Genomic DNA, 18,486 nt, shown 5'->3' with positions numbered 1-18,486 from the left:
GATCAATTAACCTAAGATTAGTGCTGCATTAAATAAGAATTACATTCATATTTTTCGAACTTTGATAAGCAGCCACGATTTATATCACTCAACGAATTGACTGGGTAAAATATCTTAGAATGTTTATATAATGATATTTATTTTTTAAGAAGAAAACATGGCTGTTTCTACAGTGAAGATGAAATATACCCACTTCATATTGAAAATACGATAATCAGACAACTCGATGGCCTTCATAGTTAATACTGAATGTACCTACCATACACAGTTTTTGTATGGTGAAGATACAATATGTCCCAGTCTTTTGTTTTGGGAAGGTTATACATAAACATTCCTACTTCTCCTGGATCTTTATTTATTGACGATATAAATTTCTTGCACTCTCTGCATTTATGGCAAAGATATAATACACATTCTGCTTTCTGATTAGTGCAATAAATGTAATAATTGTGATATCATATAAATCTTGTGATATACGACTATATACATCCCATTCATTATTAACTAGATTTGGCAAATCTAAGTGTAAAGCATGCGCTTGCTCTGTTCTAGTAACTCTAACAATATTTTATACAGATACATATTTTGCTTTATCTCAGAAACTTGTTAGGTCAAAACTGAGAACGAAAACAATTATTTGCATGCTTTTAATCTGCAAAACGTGTCTTCTTTAAAAACTGACAAAAACTTCTCTTAAAATAATGAATGCCATATTGAATCCGAAACAAATTTATTCACAAAACATAGACAAGCTCAGCTAGATCTTGATGGATATTTATGGTCAGAAAGTCTTGGTACATAACTACGCGTCTCTGGTTAGTAATTGTTTTTATAAGGATTATCCCCATTAACATTTATGTCAAACAGGTGGATAAATATCTAGAATACCTCTATACTTTCACGTAATTGCTAATGCCTGCAAATGAAAGTTTCTTTCTACCTATTCAGATAACTTAATATTCCTCAATACATTAATGCGATACCATTTAAAAAATTGTTTTGTCTATAGCCATTTATTTGAAAAGTACTAAAGCATTTTGTGCTCACATTAGTTATTGCATCATACAGTTACCCAATATGATTTTAGGTGTTATGAACAAAAGCTTCAATGAGAAAACAGAAATGTCACCGGAACAAACTTGCTCTCACCTACACAATTTAGACAAACAAGTATTACATATAACCCAAATTTTAATGGCTAATCGGGTCAGTATTTATGTTGACTCCAGCCAGTCTTAGTCGGGGCGAGCAATGAAGAAAGGTTTATATATATATGTAGTCTTTATTGTTGAAATCCTTATCAGAAAGTATGTATGTTTGCTGACTTTAAAATATTCCACGAAAACGATATGTTACACTGGACAACAAATTTTTATAAAAGTCATGTTACTGAAATAAAATTAGTCAATTCTTATCAATTTTTATGTGCTGAACACGAATATGACAGTCAAATTGCAAAATTGGCTCTAGTTTTTTTGTAATCTGCAAGAAATTAATGTTTACATAACGAAATGCATTCCAATAGTAAAAGGTCAACTGTAATAGCCTACCTATAAAAAATCAAGTCATTGACTACATCTTAGATTTCTTCGCCTGTCTCTTGTACAGCTGTTCGGGAGCATCTCTGAGGAGTGTCCAGCAGTAGTCAGCCAGCATTGTAGTGGACCATTTTCCCTGGTATCTTTGTTCCATTGTTGCGATATCTTGATGAAAACGTTCGCCGTGTTCATCACTAACAATACCACAGTTGCTAGGAAAGAAATCCAAATGGGAATGAAGGAAGTGAATCTTTAGAGACATATTGCAGCCAAGTTTCTTATACTTCATCAACATGTCTTCTACTAGTTCCTTATAGTTTTCTGCCCTAACATTTCCGAGGAAGTTTGTAGAAACTAGGCGAAAAGCATTCCATGCTTGTTTCGCGTCACCTTCCAGCAAGTTGTTGAACCGGTCATCTTTGAAAAGCTCTCGAATCTGAGGACCCACAAAAACTCCCTCTTTAATCTTTGCTTCGCTGAGTCGAGGGAATTTTTCATGCAGGTATCGGAATGCTGGCAAAGTCCGGTCAATGGCTTTCACGAAGTTCTTCATCAAACCTAGTTTGATGTGAAGGGGTGGTAGCAAGATTTTCTGAGCCTCAACCAGAGCTGGGTGTTGGATATTCTTCTCTCCAATGGCTACATTCTGCCTGTGAGTCCATTCCTTCCTCATGTAGTGCATTTCCCTTGCTCGGCTATCCCACTCGCATAAGAAACACATGTATTTTGTATATCCTTGCTGCAGTCCCATTAAAAGGGCAACTACCTTCAAATCACCACAGAGGTGCCAGCTGTACTTGTTATACTCAATGGAATTCAGTAGCTGCCTTAAGTTATCGTATGTCTCTTTCATGTGGACAGCATACGCTACTGGAATAGATGGAAGAATGTTTCCATTGTGCAAAAGCACAGCCTTGAGACTCAGTTTCGAAGAGTCCACAAATAGTCTCCATTCTTGTGGGTCATGAGTGATTTTTAAAGCATTCATGAGGCCCTCAATATCGGAACAGAATATCAGATTACTTTCCTTTCTGAAGAAAGGCTCCAATTGCTGGTGGCGCTTTCGATATGCAGTAATTGTGACATCTTCTTCTAGAAGATTCCATTGTTGGAGTCTTGATCCTAGCAATTCTGCCTTGTTCTTTGATAAGTCCAAATCACGAATCAGGTCATTTAGTTCTTCCTGTGTTATTCTGTGTGGGGTTGATGATGCACCACAGTGAAAATCTGGATCACTGCATGCTGATGGACCAGGAGAAGAACAGGTCGACTCACCTTTGTCTTCGTCAGATGAATCAAGAGAATATTCTGCTGGAGGTTCTGGAATAGGAAGTCCCTCACCATGTGGAACTGGTCTCAATGCAGACGGAATGTTTGGGTAGACTATTCTCGACTTCTTTCGCTTCGTTATTCCGCCGGAAAGATGAGGAACCAAGCAGAAGTAACAGTCATTTAGGTGGTTGCTTGGCTCTCTCCACACCATTGGGACTGCAAACGGCATTGATGACCTTTTGCAATTCAACCACTGTGAAAGCTGTGTTGTACATGTAGCACAGCATATATGCGGAGCCCAAGGCTTGTCTTGGTCACCAACCTTGCATCCGAAGTAAAGATGATATGCCTTCTTCACTTGAGAATTGATACTTTTCTTCTGGTTGGCAAATGTCACTTCCCCACAAATATAGCAAAAATTGTCCGCGGTATTAACACACTTTCGAGGCATTACTGTTCTTTATTGTACGTAAATGGATAAAATAATAAGTTTTATGTAACAGTAGCTTGAACTGTCTCGCACAACGTCTAAAATATTTTAAATGCTGAACCTATCTGATTGGGCTTTATATAGTACACTGCTTACGTCAGCTTCAGCAGCCGCCTGGCATTAGTATAATAGGCCTACACATGTATAGTACACTGCTGACGTCAACTTACTTCAGCAGCCGCATGGCATTAGTATTGCATTGCATCAGAAAATGATGCAATCAACTGTGGATGATGTGAGCATGATGGTATTATGCAATGTTACATCATTATTCCGGATGTTGCTGCAGTCCTACTGGAGAAATTTACACAGTGAAACATAGAAAATGAGGTATATGAATATCTTCAAAACGAGAGCCAATACAAATTTTTCACGGTTATATTCGTGTTCGGCACACCAAAATACTACAGATTAGGGCCTTTTCAAGTCAGTAATGATTTCACTGTTGACCAGTGTTACCTACCAAGCTGTATTTTGATTGAGTTGATCACACATAAATAATAGAAAGGTGATATACTTCCAGATGGAGCTTACAAGGAAATCAATGGGTTTCATAAAACATATGAAAAACAGATTCCAAAAAAAGATGAAAAGCATGCAAGAAACAGCATAAATACACTCTGCTAATTATATAATGTTTTGTCCACTTGCGATGTATTTCCTGCCTAGTATGATGGGGTAAGCTGGTAATAAGCCTTGAACCCGAAAGCTTTCGGTGAGAGAGTTTTGTCATTCATATCGTTCAGACAGACACCACACGCTATATTAGGCCTTTCCAGTACGACCTTTAGGAATCCCGCTATGTGTGTGTGTTTTGTGTGTCTGTGTGTGTGTGTGTGTGTGTGTTGTTTTTGGTATTGAATAAGGATTTTGAGAACCATCACCCAGAAGATAACGCACTTGAGAGAACCGAAGACAGTAGATGGTGTAACATATCCTGTGTTGCAATTTGATATCACAGTAAACTTTCTTATCATTTCCTGTTTACCCGCTTTGTATTGTTTAATAGTTGACATGGATTATAAAGGTCTAACAAATTGCATCAGCATATGACCAGTTATTTACCACTGAAATACATTGAGGAGACAAAGCAGTATGTTATTGTCACCTCCCTAGTGTTAAGAGACTGTGAAACATTACACATTGGTGTGAATAAGATTACGCCTTCTAAGTTTACTAGCATAAAAGAAAGAAAAAGAAAAAAATTAAAACAGTATGCTTTTTTCTCTACCTGGTCCCTGATCTCGCCTGGTCATGTTCGCTTTCCTATTTAATGCATGACACCAGTGCACATCATTACACTGGTCGAATGTACATATTAGGCCATGGGATTGTAGTTTTGGCAGATTATGAGCTTCTAGATAAAATTCTATTTCAAAATTTATACACGTCCTTCGGCATAATTAAGTATATCTCTAAATACAACAACTAATATTTATTTTCGAGCCGAATCAACTGAATAACTGAACAGGTATATATGTATGTAAGTGTGTGCGTTACAAGTAAAAAAGGACCACTCAGCCACCTACGTCAATGCGTAGCTGCATACTTTACCACTAGGTAGAATGATAATAATAATAATAATAATAACAATGATAATAACAATAACAATAATAATAAAAAACATACTACATTGGTTGTGATGGTAGGCTGCGTCTAATGGATGAAATGGCATGCGTCAAGGAACATAAAGTCGAAGTACAGTCTGACATAGTAAAATCGCGCACCTCGACGTTAAATTCCACGATAAGGTCCAGTGACATGACCAATGTAACAAGTCACATCATTGCAACCGAAAAACCTCAACGCGTTTTGTTTACGAGATAGAGAGAGAGATAAACAGGGTAATTACCTTCAATATATTTCATTTGTTCTTAATTAACAGTCATTTCAAAATATCCAGAAGACATATAAACACTTATGTAACCTACATCAAAACACTGACACCTAATCGATTACATCATAGTACGCCAGAGGGAGGTAGAATGTGTCCTTCATATATAGTGATGAACAGTGCTGAGTGCCCCACAAACCACCATCGTCTTGTCAGATGCAAGCTCGACTGCCACTTCAAGCCCAGGCCCAAACAACAAGTAGGTAGCCCGAAAAGGAAGGTCCAGATCAAAAACCTGTTGTCTGAAGACGTCAAGACAGATTTTCAAGAGAGCCTTCAGTCTATGCGTAAATAACTTAATTGTCGGCCAGATCCACCTCCGGAAGAGATGTGGAATCATATCAAGGCTGCCATTCTGCAAACCTCAAATATGCAGCTCCCTCCACGATTGACAAAGAAATAGACAACAGACTGGCCATGGCAAACAGCGCTTTCGACAGTCTCTATAAACTAATCTAACAAAACGCCAGTCTCAAGAGAGATACAACGATCATCGTCCACAGAGCTGTCGTACTAAGCACCCTCCTACATGGCGCAGAATGCTGGGTCACTCACGGGCGCTACCTCCGCCTCCTTGAACGCTTCCATCAGCGCTGAATCTGCACCATCCTCAAGATCCACTGGAGTGACTTCTTCACCAACACTGAAGTCCTCAAACAAGCAGGGATCACCAGCGTTGAGGCCACGCTCATGAATGTACAGCTTGGCACGTGTCCAGGATGGAGGATCATCGCAGGTATGGTGAGCTCTCGACTGGCCTCCATTATAGACGGGCACATCGAAAGAGATATAAAAACACCTTGATAAAGACCGCCACCACTTGTGGCATCGATCACAGAATATGGACATCAGAAGCTGCTGACCGTGAATGCTGGTGACGTACAGTACACCTGGCCGCTGCCACTTTTGAACAAGACAGACGTGCCATTTTGGAGGAAAAAAATGTCGAAAAAAACCGGGAACCAATGGCAGCACCGACCACACCCCAGACGTTCCCTGCAGCCTCTGTGGACGGATGTGCCTGTCACGTATAGGGCTCGTCAGCCACAAGCGCGCGTGCAATAAATTTGAACATACCCCTTCCTAATTTTAGCAAGCAAAGTCAAGCCAACACTTTCATTTGTTCTTAATAAAAAGTCATTACAAAATATCCAGAAGACTTATTAAACAGGGTGATCTAAATCTTGGAACACCACCATTAAAGTATCGAAATGTGTGGTAAGTAATATGATACGACCTTTATTGGAAAATAATGTCTTACGACACTTGCAAAAAGTAAAAGAAAAGAGTGAAGAAAACAAGGTGAGTAAAAATTAACAAATAATTTATTCTCTTGGAAAAATAAGGTAAAAATAAGAAAAATAACTCGAATCCTGATGAAATCCAAAACGGTAGACGATGATGTCTATTGAACCCCTGAATCCTGAGGTATCAACAGTCTCTTGTTGAATCGCAGAAAATATTATTCCCGTTTTGAATTCTGCATAAATTTTAATAAATGTTCTTGTCGCATAATTAATTTAGAGCACCTGTATGTGCAAGGAAAACAATTACATGAAATCCAAATCATATGAAGACAATAAAATAAGCCTAATTGGCAGAAAACTGGTCACGACATAAAACAATTGATTTCTCAAGTGTTAAGGCACTACTAACTACTCTTTCTCCAAACACCAGTGATAAGACTAATACAAAGTAAAATACATGCCCGAATGAGGGATACTTGGTAATTTTTCTGAAACAAAAATAAAGTTTATGTATGAATAACATCACGTATTGTCAGGATGGACTTAACTGAATTCAATGATTTCTTACTCAGTGAGATAAAAGAAAATAAAAAGTAGCAAGTTACAAATACCCGTATCAAAGATTTTACTATTATTTTAGTTAAATTGTCCACATTGGAACTGCCTCTAGAAAACTTGTTGACGCACTCATTTTGGTGAAATGACACAATCTACTCAACAATTATTCTGCTAAATGATTCGTCAAATGACCGAATAGGATGCAGATGAGCGTTGGGTATTTTCTGATTGACAATTCCTACCATTTGACAAGTATGACAAGATCTGCAGTATTTACAAACATCACTTTTAAGTTTTGGTCAACAGAACTTATTTAACATATTGTGATCAGTCTTATAAATCCCTAAATGGCCAGCCCTTGGACTTTCAATGGTCAGACTATGTATTTTCCAGTCTGAATGATTTTGGAACTACAATAAATAACTGACCAATCATCACTATCAGGTACCTCGGGGTGTCTCCATTTTCTCACACAAATTCCATTTTTTGTGAAATAACAGACAGGCACATCAGTTGCTTCAGATTCACTAATGGCGTTTGAAAACAAACAGGAGTTCTCAGGATTAGAATATTCGTCGTTTGTTACGTGGATTAGAATAAAGTACATGAGTAGTTAAAAGAGGATCACTGTGATTAATATCCTATGATTGATCCAAAGAAGGAGTGAAAGTGACCTTATCGAAAGCCTGACAAATACACGTGTCAGCTAAAGGAATACTTTCCTGATCAGCAGCATTTTCAAGAACGTTGTTTGCCATAGCTCTAGTAACTGCACAAACTGGGTATAAATCAGGTAATTCGTTTTCAATAGACTCGAATGTCTGACCCAAACAAGGCTTGTCAGTTCCACGTGGATTAACCACAACCTAATCATCCAGTTAGGTCGTTGCCTAGTAATAAATTAGTGCCCTCAACATGTAAAGAAGACTGATCGGATTGTCACGGGTCCTGAGATTAAATCTAATGACAAATTTACGCTATGGAGAGGAACATTAAACAAAAACGCACTTTATTCCCTGAATAAGAACAACCTCAGTAGAAGAATATTTCTCTAAGTAAGAGAAATTACCTGATAATAAAAGACTCTGAGAAGCTTCTGTGTTCCTTACAAGTTTGATAGGGATAGGATTTGCTGAATAAACTGAGAGTGATATAGAACCCTGCAACATGAATCGTTCATATTTCTCCATAATAAAATCAGTCTGGGATTTTTAAGACCCAACATATGTATTGCTTTCAACTAATAACCCTGTGTGATGGATTCCTAACCAGACCACGGTCAACATTTTGCTGTAGTGACAGTGAATTGTACCAATACATAAACATTGTAACAATATAGTCAAATTATCCCTTGGCCATTTCATTATTTCAGCCATTTAATCAAACTGAGGAAAATGTTACTCTACTTCTATTCCTCTAAAAGGGTACACAACCTAATTTTCTTAGTGACTTCAAAACTTGCATTTGTATGTGAAGTGGGAACGTACATTTTACTTACCAGTTAAATTTCTCTTATTCTAAATTGATATTCACTCTCTACCTTCTCTCTTTGCATTTGTATTTGCAAATGTCTCTCTCTCCTCTTTCTCCGATTGTAACTGCATTTGCATCTGTTTCTCCTATTTATGTAACTGCATTTGTTCTTTCTATAACTGCATGTCTCTCTATTTCTTCCTTATCTAACTGCATTTGCATGTTTTTCTTTCTGTAAGTTCATTCGTATATGTTTCTCCTCTTTCTGTAATAACATTTGTTCTTTCTCTTTCTCCAATTGCAACTACATTCGCTTTTCTCCTTTATCGTTCTGAAATTCCTGCTTTCTTAACTCTAATTCCATCTTCCATTTTAATCTGAATATTTTGTCAGAGTCCGATACAGACTTACTGATCGAAACCCAAACACTGTTATCCAAAACATTTTTTCCACCAAATGCTAAACCAAAATGTTGTTTATCTCTAGCGTCATTAATGATGCCTTTGCCTCACAAAGATCATATTTTCTTGCAGGTTGAATCAATTCATCTTTTTTCAAAAACTTCTAACTGTTCCTGCATATGATCTGATAGAAAGATATCCACGTTTGATAACATTGTAGAAAAGCATGTTGATTTCACTAAAGATTTCTAAAATGTGAAGTAATACTTGAGTTTAAAAAAAAAATCAAAACCATGAGGAATTTACATTTCAAAAAACAAAGTTTTCTGAAATGTTTTAGCCAAAATTCATATATTCCCGGGACGAGCAACCAATTTCTTTGTTACGCATCTAGGGTCTTACAAAACGTAAAAGAAAAGAGTGAAGACAACAAGCTTTGTAAAATTTAACAAATAATTTATTTCCCTAGGAAAACGAGGTTAAAATTAGAAAAAGAACTTACCGTTTTACGAATCATATCCAAAATTATTTGTTCTAATCTTCAAATTATTACTTGCATACTTAATATTTCATCATAGATTGTTGCTATGTTCATCTTCATTTTAATCCAATTACTTTTCAAGTTGTTTGTCTACCAACTAAATAGTGTGAGAATGGCACATAGGCCGTGTGATAATTTTGAAATAATTTGACGAAAACAATAGCGTGTGACAATACTTAAAGGGGAAATGACGGACAATAGTCCTAATTGATTATTTCCAAACGTTATTGTAAAAGACAACTGGAGATAACTTTCTTAGTCTTTTAGCTTGGACGGAGAAAGAGGGAAAAAAGATAGATACCGCTAATTGGGAAAAGAAATTGTAATTTCGAACATGTATATGAAGCATGTGTATTTCTTACATTACAAGTAGAAATACTAGCTAAATACCTATTAGAACCAATAATAATTTTCAGGCATTTTTTAAACAACTTTGGGTGACAAAAAACGACTTTTTCCATTGTGTTTTTTTTCTCTCCTAATGCCATTTAATATCGTTGTGTTTCTGTTAAATCGTCTTCTATGTTTGCCTCAATAAGTAAATAATCTTTCTCTTCCTCTCGCGTTTACTTTCATCATCCCAAAAATGTCCATTCGATTGTGTAGCCCGCCTACATATTTTCAAGCTATTTTGGTCTCATTCAGTTTCGTTTGCCAAGGTGGTTATTTTGGTGTTGTCTACGCCCACATAGTTTCGCTTTTACATTGTTCTTCTCTGATAACATTTCTTGCATGATTTTATTTGGTAGAATGTTCATCCTGTAATATGTCTGATATAGGTTCCAAATCATACGAGGTATTTGATGTTTGGCTTTCTTGTCCATAACTCACTGATTGCTAGTGGCCAGATTTATGTCATCCATTCCCACATATCCATGTGGAATGTTGTCGGTGGCATAAACAACTAATATACCATTTTTAAAAAAGAAAGCCGAATAAGTACGAGAACATTGGAATTTGTGTTTGCTTCTTTTGTGCACACAATGAAATTTCTTACCCCTTTCAGAACTCTGTGATATTACTTCAAGGTAACAATTTTGTTATCCTTTACAATAACATTAAAATTAATTTCTGGATCAAATTGTTGTTATATGAAGTTATTGCATTCTTAAAATTTAGTGTTATCTTATAGTCATACGACATTGTTCGTATTTGAAAATAACAGAGAATTCAATAGCATATTCTACTCGTTATGATATACTTTGCTCTTTCAACGGTCGATAAGTCATTTAACATCCATGGGTTTTGTCCATCCTGCCCAATTAATTTGATTCTGAAAAGAACATAGAAGATAACACTAATGTATGGTTTAGAAGATCAATTAACCTAAGATTAGTGCTGCATTAAATAAGAATTACATTCATATTTTTCGAACTTTGATAAGCAGCCACGATTTATATCACTCAACGAATTGACTGGGTAAAATATCTTAGAATGTTTATATAATGATATTTATTTTTTAAGAAGAAAACATGGCTGTTTCTACAGTGAAGATGAAATATACCCACTTCATATTGAAAATACGATAATCAGACAACTCGATGGCCTTCATAGTTAATACTGAATGTACCTACCATACACAGTTTTTGTATGGTGAAGATACAATATGTCCCAGTCTTTTGTTTTGGGAAGGTTATACATAAACATTCCTACTTCTCCTGGATCTTTATTTATTGACGATATAAATTTCTTGCACTCTCTGCATTTATGGCAAAGATATAATACACATTCTGCTTTCTGATTAGTGCAATAAATGTAATAATTGTGATATCATATAAATCTTGTGATATACGACTATATACATCCCATTCATTATTAACTAGATTTGGCAAATCTAAGTGTAAAGCATGCGCTTGCTCTGTTCTAGTAACTCTAACAATATTTTCTACAGATACATATTTTGCTTTATCTCAGAAACTTGTTAGGTCAAAACTGAGAACGAAAACAATTATTTGCATGCTTTTAATCTGCAAAACGTGTCTTCTTTAAAAACTGACAAAAACTTCTCTTAAAATAATGAATGCCATATTGAATCCGAAACAAATTTATTCACAAAACATAGACAAGCTCAGCTAGATCTTGATGGATATTTATGGTCAGAAAGTCTTGGTACATAACTACGCGTCTCTGGTTAGTAATTGTTTTTATAAGGATTATCCCCATTAACATTTATGTCAAACAGGTGGATAAATATCTAGAATACCTCTATACTTTCACGTAATTGCTAATGCCTGCAAATGAAAGTTTCTTTCTACCTATTCAGATAACTTAATATTCCTCAATACATTAATGCGATACCATTTAAAAAATTGTTTTGTCTATAGCCATTTATTTGAAAAGTACTAAAGCATTTTGTGCTCACATTAGTTATTGCATCATACAGTTACCCAATATGATTTTAGGTGTTATGAACAAAAGCTTCAATGAGAAAACAGAAATGTCACCGGAACAAACTTGCTCTCACCTACACAATTTAGACAAACAAGTATTACATATAACCCAAATTTTAATGGCTAATCGGGTCAGTATTTATGTTGACTCCAGCCAGTCTTAGTCGGGGCGAGCAATGAAGAAAGGTTTATATATATATGTAGTCTTTATTGTTGAAATCCTTATCAGAAAGTATGTATGTTTGCTGACTTTAAAATATTCCACGAAAACGATATGTTACCTACCAAGCTGTATTTTGATTGAGTTGATCACACATAAATAATAGAAAGGTGATATACTTCCAGATGGAGCTTACAAGGAAATCAATGGGTTTCATAAAACATATGAAAAACAGATTCCAAAAAAAGATGAAAAGCATGCAAGAAACAGCATAAATACACTCTGCTAATTATATAATGTTTTGTCCACTTGCGATGTATTTCCTGCCTAGTATGATGGGGTAAGCTGGTAATAAGCCTTGAACCCGAAAGCTTTCGGTGAGAGAGTTTTGTCATTCATATCGTTCAGACAGACACCACACGCTATATTAGGCCTTTCCAGTACGACCTTTAGGAATCCCGCTATGTGTGTGTGTGTTTTGTGTGTCTGTGTGTGTGTGTGTGTGTGTGTTGTTTTTGGTATTGAATAAGGATTTTGAGAACCATCACCCAGAAGATAACGCACTTGAGAGAACCGAAGACAGTAGATGGTGTAACATATCCTGTGTTGCAATTTGATATCACAGTAAACTTTCTTATCATTTCCTGTTTACCCGCTTTGTATTGTTTAATAGTTGACATGGATTATAAAGGTCTAACAAATTGCATCAGCATATGACCAGTTATTTACCACTGAAATACATTGAGGAGACAAAGCAGTATGTTATTGTCACCTCCCTAGTGTTAAGAGACTGTGAAACATTACACATTGGTGTGAATAAGATTACGCCTTCTAAGTTTACTAGCATAAAAGAAAGAAAAAGAAAAAAATTAAAACAGTATGCTTTTTTCTCTACCTGGTCCCTGATCTCGCCTGGTCATGTTCGCTTTCCTATTTAATGCATGACACCAGTGCACATCATTACACTGGTCGAATGTACATATTAGGCCATGGGATTGTAGTTTTGGCAGATTATGAGCTTCTAGATAAAATTCTATTTCAAAATTTATACACGTCCTTCGGCATAATTAAGTATATCTCTAAATACAACAACTAATATTTATTTTCGAGCCGAATCAACTGAATAACTGAACAGGTATATATGTATGTAAGTGTGTGCGTTACAAGTAAAAAAGGACCACTCAGCCACCTACGTCAATGCGTAGCTGCATACTTTACCACTAGGTAGAATGATAATAATAATAATAATAATAACAATGATAATAACAATAACAATAATAATAAAAAACATACTACATTGGTTGTGATGGTAGGCTGCGTCTAATGGATGAAATGGCATGCGTCAAGGAACATAAAGTCGAAGTACAGTCTGACATAGTAAAATCGCGCACCTCGACGTTAAATTCCACGATAAGGTCCAGTGACATGACCAATGTAACAAGTCACATCATTGCAACCGAAAAACCTCAACGCGTTTTGTTTACGAGATAGAGAGAGAGATAAACAGGGTAATTACCTTCAATATATTTCATTTGTTCTTAATTAACAGTCATTTCAAAATATCCAGAAGACATATAAACACTTATGTAACCTACATCAAAACACTGACACCTAATCGATTACATCATAGTACGCCAGAGGGAGGTAGAATGTGTCCTTCATATATAGTGATGAACAGTGCTGAGTGCCCCACAAACCACCATCGTCTTGTCAGATGCAAGCTCGACTGCCACTTCAAGCCCAGGCCCAAACAACAAGTAGGTAGCCCGAAAAGGAAGGTCCAGATCAAAAACCTGTTGTCTGAAGACGTCAAGACAGATTTTCAAGAGAGCCTTCAGTCTATGCGTAAATAACTTAATTGTCGGCCAGATCCACCTCCGGAAGAGATGTGGAATCATATCAAGGCTGCCATTCTGCAAACCTCAAATATGCAGCTCCCTCCACGATTGACAAAGAAATAGACAACAGACTGGCCATGGCAAACAGCGCTTTCGACAGTCTCTATAAACTAATCTAACAAAACGCCAGTCTCAAGAGAGATACAACGATCATCGTTCACAGAGCTGTCGTACTAAGCACCCTCCTACATGGCGCAGAATGCTGGGTCACTCACGGGCGCTACCTCCGCCTCCTTGAACGCTTCCATCAGCGCTGAATCTGCACCATCCTCAAGATCCACTGGAGTGACTTCTTCACCAACACTGAAGTCCTCAAACAAGCAGGGATCACCAGCGTTGAGGCCACGCTCATGAATGTACAGCTTGGCACGTGTCCAGGATGGAGGATCATCGCAGGTATGGTGAGCTCTCGACTGGCCTCCATTATAGACGGGCACATCGAAAGAGATATAAAAACACCTTGATAAAGACCGCCACCACTTGTGGCATCGATCACAGAATATGGACATCAGAAGCTGCTGACCGTGAATGCTGGTGACGTACAGTACACCTGGCCGCTGCCACTTTTGAACAAGACAGACGTGCCATTTTGGAGGAAAAAAATGTCGAAAAAAACCGGGAACCAATGGCAGCACCGACCACACCCCAGACGTTCCCTGCAGCCTCTGTGGACGGATGTGCCTGTCACGTATAGGGCTCGTCAGCCACAAGCGCGCGTGCAATAAATTTGAACATACCCCTTCCTAATTTTAGCAAGCAAAGTCAAGCCAACACTTTCATTTGTTCTTAATAAAAAGTCATTACAAAATATCCAGAAGACTTATTAAACAGGGTGATCTAAATCTTGGAACACCACCATTAAAGTATCGAAATGTGTGGTAAGTAATATGATACGACCTTTATTGGAAAATAATGTCTTACGACACTTGCAAAAAGTAAAAGAAAAGAGTGAAGAAAACAAGGTGAGTAAAAATTAACAAATAATTTATTCTCTTGGAAAAATAAGGTAAAAATAAGAAAAATAACTCGAATCCTGATGAAATCCAAAACGGTAGACGATGATGTCTATTGAACCCCTGAATCCTGAGGTATCAACAGTCTCTTGTTGAATCGCAGAAAATATTATTCCCGTTTTGAATTCTGCATAAATTTTAATAAATGTTCTTGTCGCATAATTAATTTAGAGCACCTGTATGTGCAAGGAAAACAATTACATGAAATCCAAATCATATGAAGACAATAAAATAAGCCTAATTGGCAGAAAACTGGTCACGACATAAAACAATTGATTTCTCAAGTGTTAAGGCACTACTAACTACTCTTTCTCCAAACACCAGTGATAAGACTAATACAAAGTAAAATACATGCCCGAATGAGGGATACTTGGTAATTTTTCTGAAACAAAAATAAAGTTTATGTATGAATAACATCACGTATTGTCAGGATGGACTTAACTGAATTCAATGATTTCTTACTCAGTGAGATAAAAGAAAATAAAAAGTAGCAAGTTACAAATACCCGTATCAAAGATTTTACTATTATTTTAGTTAAATTGTCCACATTGGAACTGCCTCTAGAAAACTTGTTGACGCACTCATTTTGGTGAAATGACACAATCTACTCAACAATTATTCTGCTAAATGATTCGTCAAATGACCGAATAGGACGCAGATGAGCGTTGGGTATTTTCTGATTGACAATTCCTACCATTTGACAAGTATGACAAGATCTGCAGTATTTACAAACATCACTTTTAAGTTTTGGTCAACAGAACTTATTTAACATATTGTGATCAGTCTTATAAATCCCTAAATGGCCAGCCCTTGGACTTTCAATGGTCAGACTATGTATTTTCCAGTCTGAATGATTTTGGAACTACAATAATTAACTGACCAATCATCACTATCAGGTACCTCGGGGTGTCTCCATTTTCTCACACAAATTCCATTTTTTGTGAAATAACAGACAGGCACATCAGTTGCTTCAGATTCACTAATGGCGTTTGAAAACAAACAGGAGTTCTCAGGATTAGAATATTCGTCGTTTGTTACGTGGATTAGAATAAAGTACATGAGTAGTTAAAAGAGGATCACTGTGATTAATATCCTATGATTGATCCAAAGAAGGAGTGAAAGTGACCTTATCGAAAGCCTGACAAATACACGTGTCAGCTAAAGGAATACTTTCCTGATCAGCAGCATTTTCAAGAACGTTGTTTGCCATAGCTCTAGTAACTGCACAAACTGGGTATAAATCAGGTAATTCGTTTTCAATAGACTCGAATGTCTGACCCAAACAAGGCTTGTCAGTTCCACGTGGATTAACCACAACCTAATCATCCAGTTAGGTCGTTGCCTAGTAATAAATTAGTGCCCTCAACATGTAAAGAAGACTGATCGGATTGTCACGGGTCCTGAGATTAAATCTAATGACAAATTTACGCTATGGAGAGGAACATTAAACAAAAACGCACTTTATTCCCTGAATAAGAACAACCTCAGTAGAAGAATATTTCTCTAAGTAAGAGAAATTACCTGATAATAAAAGACTCTGAGAAGCTTCTGTGTTCCTTACAAGTTTGATAGGGATAGGATTTGCTGAATAAACTGAGAGTGATATAGAACCCTGCAACATGAATCGTTTATATTTCTCCATAATAAAATCAGTCTGGGATTTTTAAGACCCAACATATGTATTGCTTTCAACTAATAACCCTGTGTGATGGATTCCTAACCAGACCACGGTCAACATTTTGCTGTAGTGACAGTGAATTGTACCAATACATAAACATTGTAACAATATAGTCAAATTATCCCTTGGCCATTTCATTATTTCAGCCATTTAATCAAACTGAGGAAAATGTTAATCTACTTCTATTCCTCTAAAAGGGTACACAACCTAATTTTCTTAGTGACTTCAAAACTTGCATTTGTATGTGAAGTGGGAACGTACATTTTACTTACCAGTTAAATTTCTCTTATTCTAAATTGATATTCACTCTCTACCTTCTCTCTTTGCATTTGTATTTGCAAATGTCTCTCTCTCCTCTTTCTCCGATTGTAACTGCATTTGCATCTGTTTCTCCTATTTATGTAACTGCATTTGTTCTTTCTATAACTGCATGTCTCTCTATTTCTTCCTTATCTAACTGCATTTGCATGTTTTTCTTTCTGTAAGTTCATTCGTATATGTTTCTCCTCTTTCTGTAATAACATTTGTTCTTTCTCTTTCTCCAATTGCAACTACATTCGCTTTTCTCCTTTATCGTTCTGAAATTCCTGCTTTCTTAACTCTAATTCCATCTTCCATTTTAATCTGAATATTTTGTCAGAGTCCGATACAGACTTACTGATCGAAACCCAAACACTGTTATCCAAAACATTTTTTCCACCAAATGCTAAACCAAAATGTTGTTTATCTCTAGCGTCATTAATGATGCCTTTGCCTCACAAAGATCATATTTTCTTGCAGGTTGAATCAATTCATCTTTTTTCAAAAACTTCTAACTGTTCCTGCATATGATCTGATAGAAAGATATCCACGTTTGATAACATTGTAGAAAAGCATGTTGATTTCACTAAAGATTTCTAAAATGTGAAGTAATACTTGAGTTTAAAAAAAAATCAAAACCATGAGGAATTTACATTTCAAAAAACAAAGTTTTCTGAAATGTTTTAGCCAAAATTCATATATTCCCGGGACGAGCAACCAATTTCTTTGTTACGCATCTAGAGTCTTACAAAACGTAAAAGAAAAGAGTGAAGACAACAAGCTTTGTAAAATTTAACAAATAATTTATTTCCCTAGAAAAACGAGGTTAAAATTAGAAAAAGAACTTACCGTTTTACGAATCATATCCAAAATTATTTGTTCTAATCTTCAAATTATTACTTGCATACTTAATATTTCATCATAGATTGTTGCTATGTTCATCTTCATTTTAATCCAATTACTTTTCAAGTTGTTTGTCTACCAACTAAATAGTGTGAGAATGGCACATAGGCCGTGTGATAATTTTGAAATAATTTGACGAAAACAATAGCGTGTGACAATACTTAAAGGGGAAATGACGGACAATAGTCCTAATTGATTATTTCCAAACGTTATTGTAAAGGACAACTGGAGATAACTTTCTTAGTCTTTTAGCTTGGACGGAGAAAGAGGGAAAAAAGATAGATACCGCTAATTGGGAAAAGAAATTGTAATTTCGAACATGTATATGAAGCATGTGTATTTCTTACATTACAAGTAGAAATACTAGCTAAATACCTATTAGAACCAATAATAATTTTCAGGCATTTTTTAAACAACTTTGGGTGACAAAAAACGACTTTTTCCATTGTGTTTTTTTTCTCTCCTAATGCCATTTAATATCGTTGTGTTTCTGTTAAATCGTCTTCTATGTTTGCCTCAATAAGTAAATAATCTTTCTCTTCCTCTCGCGTTTACTTTCATCATCCCAAAAATGTCCATTCGATTGTGTAGCCCGCCTACATATTTTCAAGCTATTTTGGTCTCATTCAGTTTCGTTTGCCAAGGTGGTTATTTTGGTGTTGTCTACGCCCACATAGTTTCGCTTTTACATTGTTCTTCTCTGATAACATTTCTTGCATGATTTTATTTG

The sequence above is a fragment of the Sinohyriopsis cumingii genome, unplaced genomic scaffold (assembly GCF_028554795.1).
Source record: "Sinohyriopsis cumingii isolate HCF-2022 unplaced genomic scaffold, ASM2855479v2 utg001356l, whole genome shotgun sequence".
NCBI classification, from domain to species: domain Eukaryota; kingdom Metazoa; phylum Mollusca; class Bivalvia; order Unionida; family Unionidae; genus Sinohyriopsis; species Sinohyriopsis cumingii.
Note: the sequence above shows the minus strand (reverse complement) of the source record.